The following is a 10247-nucleotide window of genomic DNA, read 5'->3' on the forward strand; positions in this document are numbered from 1 at the left end:
CTTGAAGAAACTTTCAAAGTTCTTTACATTTTCCGTATTGACTGACCTTCATGTCTTAAAGCAAGGATGGACTGTCATTTCACTTTGCTTATTTGAGCTGTTCTTGCCCTAACATGGACTTGGTCTTTTACCAAATAGGGCTATCTTCTGTATACCACCCCTACCTTGTCGCACACAACTGATTGGCTCAAACGCATTAAGAAGGAAAGAAATTCCACAAATAAACTTTGAACAAGGCACACCTGTTAATTGAAATGCATTCCAGGTGACTACCTCATGAAGCTGGTTGAGAGAATGCCAAGAGGCTGCAAAGCTGTCATCAAGGCAAAGGGTGGCTATTTAGGGCTACTTAGGTGTTAGATCCCTCACTTCAAAGGCAGTTATAGTCAATGAACTAATCACTGATCATAATCTTGATGTGATTGGCCTGACTGAAACAAGACTTAACCCTGATGAATTTACTGTGTTAAATGAGGCCTCATCTCCTGGTTACACTAGTGACCATATTCCCCACGCATCCCGCAAAGACGGAGGTGTTGCTAACATTTACGCTAGCAAATTTAAATTTTTTCGTCTTTTTATCTTCTAGTCATGAAATCTATGCAGCCTACTCAATCACTTTTTATAGCTACTGTTTACAGGCCTCCTGGGCCATATACAGCATTCCTCGCTGAGTTCCCTGAATTCCTATCGGACCTTGTAGTTATATCAGATAATATGAACATTTTTGGTGACTTTAATATTCACATGGAAAAGTCCACAGACCCACTACAAAAGGCTTTCGGAGCCATCATCGACTCAGTGGATTTTGTCAAACATGTCTCCGGACCTACTCACTGCCACAGTCATACTCTGGACCTAGTTTTGTCCCATGGAATAAATGTTGTGGATCTTAATGTTTTTCCTTATTCTACTGGACTATCGGACCACCATTTTATTACGTTTGCAATCGCAACAAATAATCTGCTCAGACCCCAACCAAGGAGCATCAAAAGTAGTGCTATAAATTCTCAGACAACCCAAAGATTAATTGATGCCCTTCCAGACTCCCTCTGCCTACCCAAGGACGTCAGAGGACAAAAATCAGTTAACCACCCAACTGAGGAACTCAATTTAACCTTGCGCTATACCCTAGATGCAGTTGCACCCCTAAAAACTAAAAACATATGTCATAAGAAACCAGCTCCCTGGTATACAGAAAATACCCGAGCTCTGATGCAAGCTTCCAGAAAATTGGAACTTAAATGGCCCACACCAAACTGGAAGTCTTCCGACTAGCTTGGACAGACAGTACCGTGCAGTATCGAAGAGCGCTCACTGCTGCTCGATCATCCTATTTTTCCAACTTAATTGAGGACAATCCTACATTTATTTTTGATAATGTCGCAAAGCTAAAAAAAAAAAAAGCAACATTCCCCAAGAGAGGATGGCTTTCACTTCAGCAGTAATAAATTCATGAACTTCTTTGAGGAAAAGATAATTTTTATTTTACCAGGTAAGTTGACTGAGAACACGTTCTCATTGGCAGCAATGACCTGGGGAATAGTTACAGGGGAGAGGAGGGGGATGAATGAGCCAATTATAAATTGGGGATTATTAGGTGACCGTGATGGTTTGAGGGCCAGGTTGGGAATTTAGCCAAGACACTGGGGTTAACACCCCTACTCTTACAATAAGTGCCATGGGATCTTCAATGACCTCAAAGAGTCAGGACACCCGTTTAACATCCCATCTGAAAGACAGCACCCTACACAGCACCCTGGGGCATTGGGATATTTTCATTTTTTTAGACCAGAGGAGAGAGTGCCTCCTACTGGCCCTCCAACACCTCTTCCAGCAGGATCTGGTCTCCCATCCAGGCACTGACCAGGACCAACCCTGCTTAGATCTACACGGACAAGTTCTGGCCTGGTTTAGATCTTATCTGTCTGAAAGATATCAGTATGTCTCTGAAAGGTTTGGCCTCTGACAAATCAACTGTAAACTTCGGTGTTCCTCAAGGTTCCGTTTTAGGACCACTATTGTTTTCACTATAGATTTGACCTCTTGGGGATGTCATTTGAAAACATAATGTTAACTTTCACTGCTATGCGGATGACACACAGCTGTACATTTCAATGAAACATGGTGAAGCCCCAAAATTGCCCTCACTAGAAGCCTGTGTTTCAGACATAAGGAAGTGGATGGCTGCAAACGTTCTACTTTTAAACTCGGACAAAACAAAGATGCTTGTTCTAGGTCCCAAGAAACAAAGACATCTTCTGTTGAATCTGACAATTAATCTTGATGGTTGTACAGCCATCTCAAATAAAACTGTGAAGGACCTCGGCGTTACTCTGGACCCTGATCTCTCTTTTGACAAACATATCAAGACTGTTTCAAGGACAGCTTATTTCCATTTACGTAACATTGCAAAAATCAGAAATTTTCTGTCCAGAAATTATGCAGAAAAAGTAATCCATGCTTTTGTTACTTCTAGGTTAGACTACTGCAATGCTCTACTTTCCGGCTACCCGGATAAAGCAATGAATAAACTTCAGTTAGTGCTAAATACGGCTGCTAGAATCCTGACTAGAACCAAAAAATGTGATCATATTACTCCAGTGCTAGGCTCCCTACACTGGCTTCCTGTTAAGGCAAGGGCTGATTTCAAGGTTTTACTGCTAACCTACAAAGCATTACATGGGCTTGCTCCTAGCTATCTTTCCGATTTGGTCCTGCCGTACATACCTACACGTACGCTATGGTCACAAGAAGCAGATCTCCTAATTGTCCCAATAACTTCTAAGCAAACAGCTGGATGCAGGGCTTTCTCCTATAGAGCTCCATTTTTATGGAATGGTCTGCCTACCCATGTGAGAGAAGCAGACTCGGTCTCAACCTTTAATAACCTCTTTGGGCAGGTGGGCAGTATTTTCACGTGCGGATGAAAAGCGTGCCCAAAGTAAACTGCCTGCTACTCAGGCCCATATGCTAGGATATGCATATAATTGGTAGATTTAATAAATAAATAATGTCTGTGAGTATAACAGAACTGATATAGGAGGCGATAGCCTGATAAATACCCATCCAGGATTTTTGTTGTTGTTGAGGTAACAGTGTTTTCAATGGGTTTTCTATGTGGATCTAGCAGTTCCCATCGCTTCCACTAGATGTCAACAGTCTTTAGAAATTGGTTGATGTTTTTCCTTTGAGAAATGAAGAAGTAGCCATTTCCTATCTGGGTGGATAGCCAAGTGTACTGTTGTGGTTGGGGCATGCAACCTGAAAGCTCGCTCCACTTTGTTTTCGTCCGGTATTGAACACAGTTTATCCCGTCTTAAATTTGATCGATTATTTACGTAAAAAAATACCTAAAGTTGTATTAGGAAAGTTGTTTGAAATGTTTGGAACAAGTTTACAGGTAACTTATTAGATATTTTGGAGTCATGTTGCGCGAGTTGGAACCAGTGTTTTTCTGCATCAAACGTGCCAAATAAATTGATATTTTGGAGATATAAAGATGGAATTTATCGAACAAATGGACCGTTTGTGATGTTTATGGGACATTTTGGAGTGCCAACAAAAGAAGATCTTCAAAGGTAAGGCATGAATTATATCGTTATTTATGAATTTTGTGTCATGCCTGGCTGGTTGAAATATTAATGTCATGCGTTTGTTTGGTGGGGTGCTATCCTCAGATAATCCTATAGTTTGCTTTTGCCGTAAAGCCTTTTAAAAATCTAACACGTTGGCTGGATTAACAACAAGTGTAGCTTTAATTTGGTGTATTGCATGTGTGATTTCATGAAAGTTTAATATTTATAGTAATTTAATTTGAATTTGGCGCTCTGCCATTTCATCGGATGTTGTCGAGGGGTTCCGCTAGCGGAACGTCTAGCCGTAACAGGTTTTAAGTCTTTATTGAAGACTCATCTCTTCAGTAGGTCCTATGATTGAGTGTAGTCTGGCTCAGGAGTGTGAAGGTGAATGGAAAGGCACTGGAGCAATGAACCACCCTTGCTGTCTGCTTGGCCGGTTCCTTTCTCTCCACTGGGATTCTCTGCCTCTAACCTTATTACAGGGGCTGAGTGTCTAGCTTACTGGTGCTCTTCCATGCCGTCCCTAGGAGGGGTGCGTCACTTGAGTGGGTTGAGTCACTGACGTGGTCTCCCTGTCTGGGTTGGCGCCCCCCCCCCCTTGGGTGTGCTGTGGCGGAGATCTGTGTGGGCTATACTCGGCCTTGTCTCAGGATGGTAAGTTGATGGTTAAAGATATCCCTCTAGTGGTGTGGGGGCTGTGCCATGGCAAAGTGAGTGGGGTTATATCCTGCCTGTTTGGCCCTGTCTGGGGGTATCATCGGATGGCCCACAGTGTCTCCTGACCCCTCCTGTCTCAGCCTCCAGTATTTATGCTGCAGTAGTTTATGTGTCAGGGGCTAGGGTCAGTATGTTTTATCTGGAGTATTTCTCCTGTCTTATCCGGTGTCCTGTGTAAATTTAAGTATGCTCTCTCTAATTCTCTCTCTTTCTTTCTCTCTCTCGGAGGACCTGAGCTCTAGGACCATGCCTCAGGAATACCTGGCATGATGACTCCTTGCTGTCCCCAGTCCACTTGGCCGTGCTGCTGCTCCAGTTTCAACTGTTCTGCCTGCGGTTATGGAACCCTGACCTGTTCACTGTGATTACTATTATTTGACCATGCTGGTCATTTATGAACATTTAAACATCTTGGTCATGTTCTGTTATAATCTTCACCCGGCACAGACAGAAGAGGACTGGCCACCCCTCATAGCCTAGTTCCTCTCTAGGTTTCTTCCTAGGTTTTGGCATAGCCACCGTGCTTCTACACCTGCTTTGCTTGCTGTTTGGGGTTTTAGGCTGGGTTTCTGTACAGCACTTTGATATATCAGCTGATGTAAGAAGGGCTATATAAATACATTTGTTTTGATTTTGATTTGATATTTGGTAAAATATTTTGATAAAATATTTGAATTTGTTTAACACTGTTTTGGTTACTACATGATTCCATATGTGTTATTTCATAGGTTTGATGTCTTCACTATTATTCTATAATGTAGAAAATAGTCAAAATAAAAGAAAAACCCTTGAATGAGTAAGTCTTCTAAAACTTTTGAACGGTCCCTTTACAAGGGTGCAAAACCTGAACCCATAGGGGACGGTCTGGGTGGGTGTCTGTCCACGGTGGCGTCTCTGGCGCGGGACGTGGACCCCACTCCACCATAGTCTTTGTCCGCCTCCTCAACTGCCTCCGTGGCCTCTTTCGAGCGGCGACCCTCGCCGCCGTCCTCGGACTGGGGACCCTAGCAATGGATCCCGAATGGACAGGAGATTCCGGCAGCACCGGACAGGCGGGAGACTCCGGCAGCTCCTGGCTGATGGACGTCTCTGGCAGCTCCTGGCTGATGGACGGCTCTGGCAGCTCTTGGCTGACGGACGGCTCTGGCAGCTCCTGGCTGACGAGCGGCTCTGGCAGCTCCTGACTGACGAGTGGCTCTGGTAGCTCCTGACTGACGGGCAACTCTGGCAGCTCTGGACAGACAAGCGACTCTGGCAGCTCAGGACAGACGGGCGACTCTGGCAGCTCAGGACAGACGGGCGACTCTGGCAGCTCAGGACAGACGGGCGACTCTGTCAGCTCAGGACAGACGGGTGACTCTGTCAGCTCAGGACAGACGGGCGAATCTGTCAGCTCAGGACAGACGGGAGACTCTGGCAGCTCAGGACAGACGGGAGACTCTGGCAGCGCTGGGCAGGAGGAAGACTCTGGCAGCGCTGGACAGGCGGGAGCACTTGTAGGGAGGGCTGGTGCGTGGAGGCGCCACCGGATAGACCGGACCGTGAAGGCGCACTGGAGGTCTTGAGTACCGAGCCTGCACAACCCTACCTGGCTGGATGCTCCCCGTAGCCAGGCCAGTGCGGCGAGGCGGAATAGCCCGCACTGGGTTGTGCTGGCGAACCGGGGACATGCGTAGGGCTGGTGCCATGTACCCCGGCTCGAGGAGACGCACTGGAGACCAGATGCGCTGAGCCGGCTTCATGGCACCTGGCTCGATGCCCGACCTAGCCCGGCCGATACGAGGCGCTGCTATGTACCGCACCGGGCTATGCCTGCACACCGGGGACACCGTGCGCCTCACGGCATAACACGTTGCCTGCCCGGTCCCTCTCTCTCCACGGTAAGTACGGGGAGTTGGTGCAGGTCTCCTACCTGACTTCGCCACACTCCCCATGTGCCGCCCCCAAGACATTTTTGGGGCTGCCTCACGAGCTTACAACCGCGCTGCCGTGCTGCCTCCTCATACCACCGCCGCTCAGCTCTCGCTGCCTCCAGCTCTGCTTTGGGTTGGAGATATTCTCCAGCCTGAGCCCAGGGTCCTTCTCCGTTCAAAATCTTCTCCCATGTCCAGGAGTCCTGAGATTTCGGCCGCTGCTGCTGCTGCTGCTGCTGCCCGTTACCACACTGCTTGGTCCTTTGGTGGTGGGTGTTTCTGTAACGCTCATCATTGGGAGATAGAGAGGAGGACCAAGGTGCAGCGTGGTAGGTGTTCACATTATCTTTTAATGAAAAGGAATACTCGAACGAAAACAAAAAAACACGAGAACGAAACGAAAACAGTCCAGAACGGTGAAATACAAACACAGAACAGAAAATAAACACCCACGAAACACAAGTGGGAAAAGGCTACCTAAATATGATTCTCAAGCAGAGACAACTAACGACACCTGCCTCTGATTGAGAAACATACCAGGCCAAACACAAACACAACATAGAAATTGGAACATAGACCACCCACCCAACTCACGCCCTGACCATACTAAAACAAAGACAAATCAAAGGAACTATGGTCAGAACGTGACAAATGGATGCCATTTAACCGATTGTCACAATCTCCGTACCATCAGCACAAACCCCTCGGAATGTAGTGCTCAACAGTGCACCCCACTTGTAAAACAGCTGCTTCGTCTTGATGTTATTCTTTATCAAAAGATACCCCAACGCTTTTCCATTTCAAACAAGCACTCTCTTCTAATCACCATCCTAGTAGCCAATGTTGTTGTTGTTGTTGTTCTTCTTCTTCTTCTGTGGGTTTTATAGCGGAGTACAACCCCAAAAGTTATATTGCCGCCACCAGAAGAAATATTTTGATTGATTTCACTCTTTTTTGGTTACTACATGATTCCATATTTGTTATTTCATAGTTTTGACATCTTCACTATTATTCTACAATGTCGAAAATAGAAGAAAAAAATCTAGATTAATGATTAATTAATCGCTTAATGAGAGGTCTGGTTAGCAGATATCACTGAATTTGTTCAGGAAATGTGTCATTCACTAATCTCTGGTAGTGAAGTGAGCTGTATCATAGTCCTGTCACTGCTTCACTCCCTCATTACCGGTCCAGAGTTTTGGAACATCTACTCATTCAGGGGTTTATCTTTATTTTTACTATTTTCTACATTGTAGGGTTAGGGGTTAGGGTTAGGGTTAGGGGGGGGCTCTAGGGCCTGAGAGTACGGCTTGTGACAATATTCCCTGTTCCTCCGCCGACAAATCTTTCACTCCCAGGAAATGCTCCGCCGCATCCACAATAATGTATTTTTTCCTGCACCTTCTCTCCACCTTGGCAATGCCATCGATCACCATAGCTATAAAGGCCACCTTCTTAAAAATTTCAAGGTCCTGCTAGTGAAAGGCAAACCCCTGCAGCATGTAGTGAAGCCTATCCACCAGCATGGACTTTTCAGGAGCACCATTCAAACCATCAACACCTTAAACAACTGCTGCATATGAAATGCTCTGGACAAGCCTAACTTTGCCCACCTAATTTTCTTTCACCCTTGTCGGGCATTGAAATGACGTGGCTTCATGGTTCCCACCACAATCGCAACATGTCACATTTTCATCACTTTTATAACACATGATGTGATGTTTTCCACAACTTGGATATCTCGGTTTCTCCCGTCTGCAAACACTTGAAATAATGACCAAAAGCTTTACAGTGATCCCACTGCATTGGTCTTGGGATAAATGCTCTGACTGTGTAGTTTATATATCTCTTCAACATCGACTTTCAACGTAATGTCAGATATTATCATCTTGAGGGGTGCCCTGTTCCAAAGAGACACACACAACACGTCAAACTTATCAAACCGGTTGAGACGCAGCACACGTTCCTTCTGATACGCAGAAGTACAAAAAATCAAAACAAGCCCGCCTCTTGTGATCCTCACAGCCTTCACTCTACCCATAACACACTCCACCAGTGTGGATAGCTCAAATGGATTCTTCAAGATTGGTATTTCGATCAGCTGCTGCTCGTTAACAAACCACACTCCTACAAGATATGAAGAGACATTCTCAGCACTGTACAATACTTTTCTCTGTTTTCCATTCTTTTGGACAATACTCCAATTCTCCTTCATTCTACCACCATTAGATTCACAATCCACTTCAGCGTCCGCCTCCGCCACCTTTCCACATTGTGGCCTCTCGAGGTTGCAACAGGTGGTTCTTCTTCTTCTTCTTCTTCTTCTTCTTCTTCTTCTTCTTATTCTATGCTATATTGGCGATCACCCAATTTCATATGCATTCCGCCACCTACTGTGCGGGATGGAAACATGATTCCAAAATATGGAAGAAAATAAAACAAAAAAATACCAAACTACCAAAATATAAATAAATAAACTAAATCAAACAACTTTTCAAAAACAATAAAAAAATAAAACACAAATCTGATCCCTACACAGGCTCAAGGGGAACCTGGGAGGACGGGCCACCTTTTTAACACCCAGGATATCAAACATTTACTGCAGGCTGTGGTGTGTCCACCACCATGTCTTTACTAGCATCAATTGTTTTCTCAATTCTTTTAATCGCCTCCACATAGGAGATTCGATTGACCGCTCTAACTTTTGCCACCTCAATCTCCGTCACCCTTACAGGGCACTTCAGGTAATTGGGATCATGATCCTCACCACAATTGCAATACCGTCGTCCTTCTACACACCATTCTTCAATATACTCTGTCTGTCTGCACACACTTGAAACATGGCCAAATCCTTTACAATTCTACAACTGCAATGGTTTGGGGACAAAAGCTCTTACAGTGTATCTTACATAACCAAGCTTCACATGCGTAGGTACTTGCTCTTTATAAAAAAAAAACAGGACATACAGCATTTCTTCTCTTTCTCCATTTAACCAGTGAGTCAGACGCCGGGCACCAACCACACCAGGAATTCTCTTCAGGGATTTAACCTGAACATCCGTCGTCAGCCCTGAGATGACTCCTTTGACCGGTGCTCTACTGCAAAGTTAAAACCACAAACCTTCTGTTGTCCGGATTCTTTTGAGGCTCACTGCAATCTTCCTCTGTTCTTCAGAAATACAATTAATCAAAATAAGACCACTCCTGGTCACTCTGACAGACTCCACTTTTCCCAATGAGTACTTCACCATTTTCAACACCTAAAACGGCTCTTCCACATATGCACCCCTACTCAATAAACACATCCCAACAAGAAGTGATTCATTATAATTCATACAAGTATCATCCACTCCAATTTTAGAAAATTTCCTTTTTTCCCCCAGTTTTCGAAACTACTGTTGTCCTTTCAGAACATTCATCTTCACCAACTTTGCTCAACGCTCTGCTTGATTCAAACTCTTCATCCATCTTTCATCAACCATTTTCGAACCCTGCTTCTTCTTCTTCTTCTTCTTCTTCTTCTTCTTCGGGATTGGGTTGGTGGATCGCATCTGACTTAAAGGTTCATACACCGCCACCTTCTGTACTAAAGTGTGAGGCCAGTCACGGCTGACCTACATTAAATTCTCTTCATTATTCCTGTTTCTAAAAGGAAAAACATGCACCACCTAACCCTACACCTATATACCACTATTTCATCAAAATGTAAATCACCACCCCATTTACCCTAACCCTAATCCTAAAATTGCATACACCCAGGTACTTCTCTGCAGCTGCCACCTAAACTCATGAAAACCCCACTAACCCATTCCACTACTTTGACCCTATTAGCTCCTGCTCTATGCCAACGGCCTGCGAGGACCTGACACCACCCCTCAACACACCCTGTAACCATTCTGAAGTCAAATCTCGTATACCCAAATACGCAATACCCACCACAACATCTATTCTCTGTGGTCATTAACCTATGGTTGAACCGACGCAACTTAGCTCTGGGATGTTTAGATAAGGCAATGAGTGCTTTCCCAGGTTTTCC

This window comes from Oncorhynchus keta, chromosome 11 (genome assembly GCF_023373465.1).
Source record: "Oncorhynchus keta strain PuntledgeMale-10-30-2019 chromosome 11, Oket_V2, whole genome shotgun sequence".
Classification (NCBI taxonomy): Eukaryota; Metazoa; Chordata; class Actinopteri; order Salmoniformes; family Salmonidae; genus Oncorhynchus; species Oncorhynchus keta.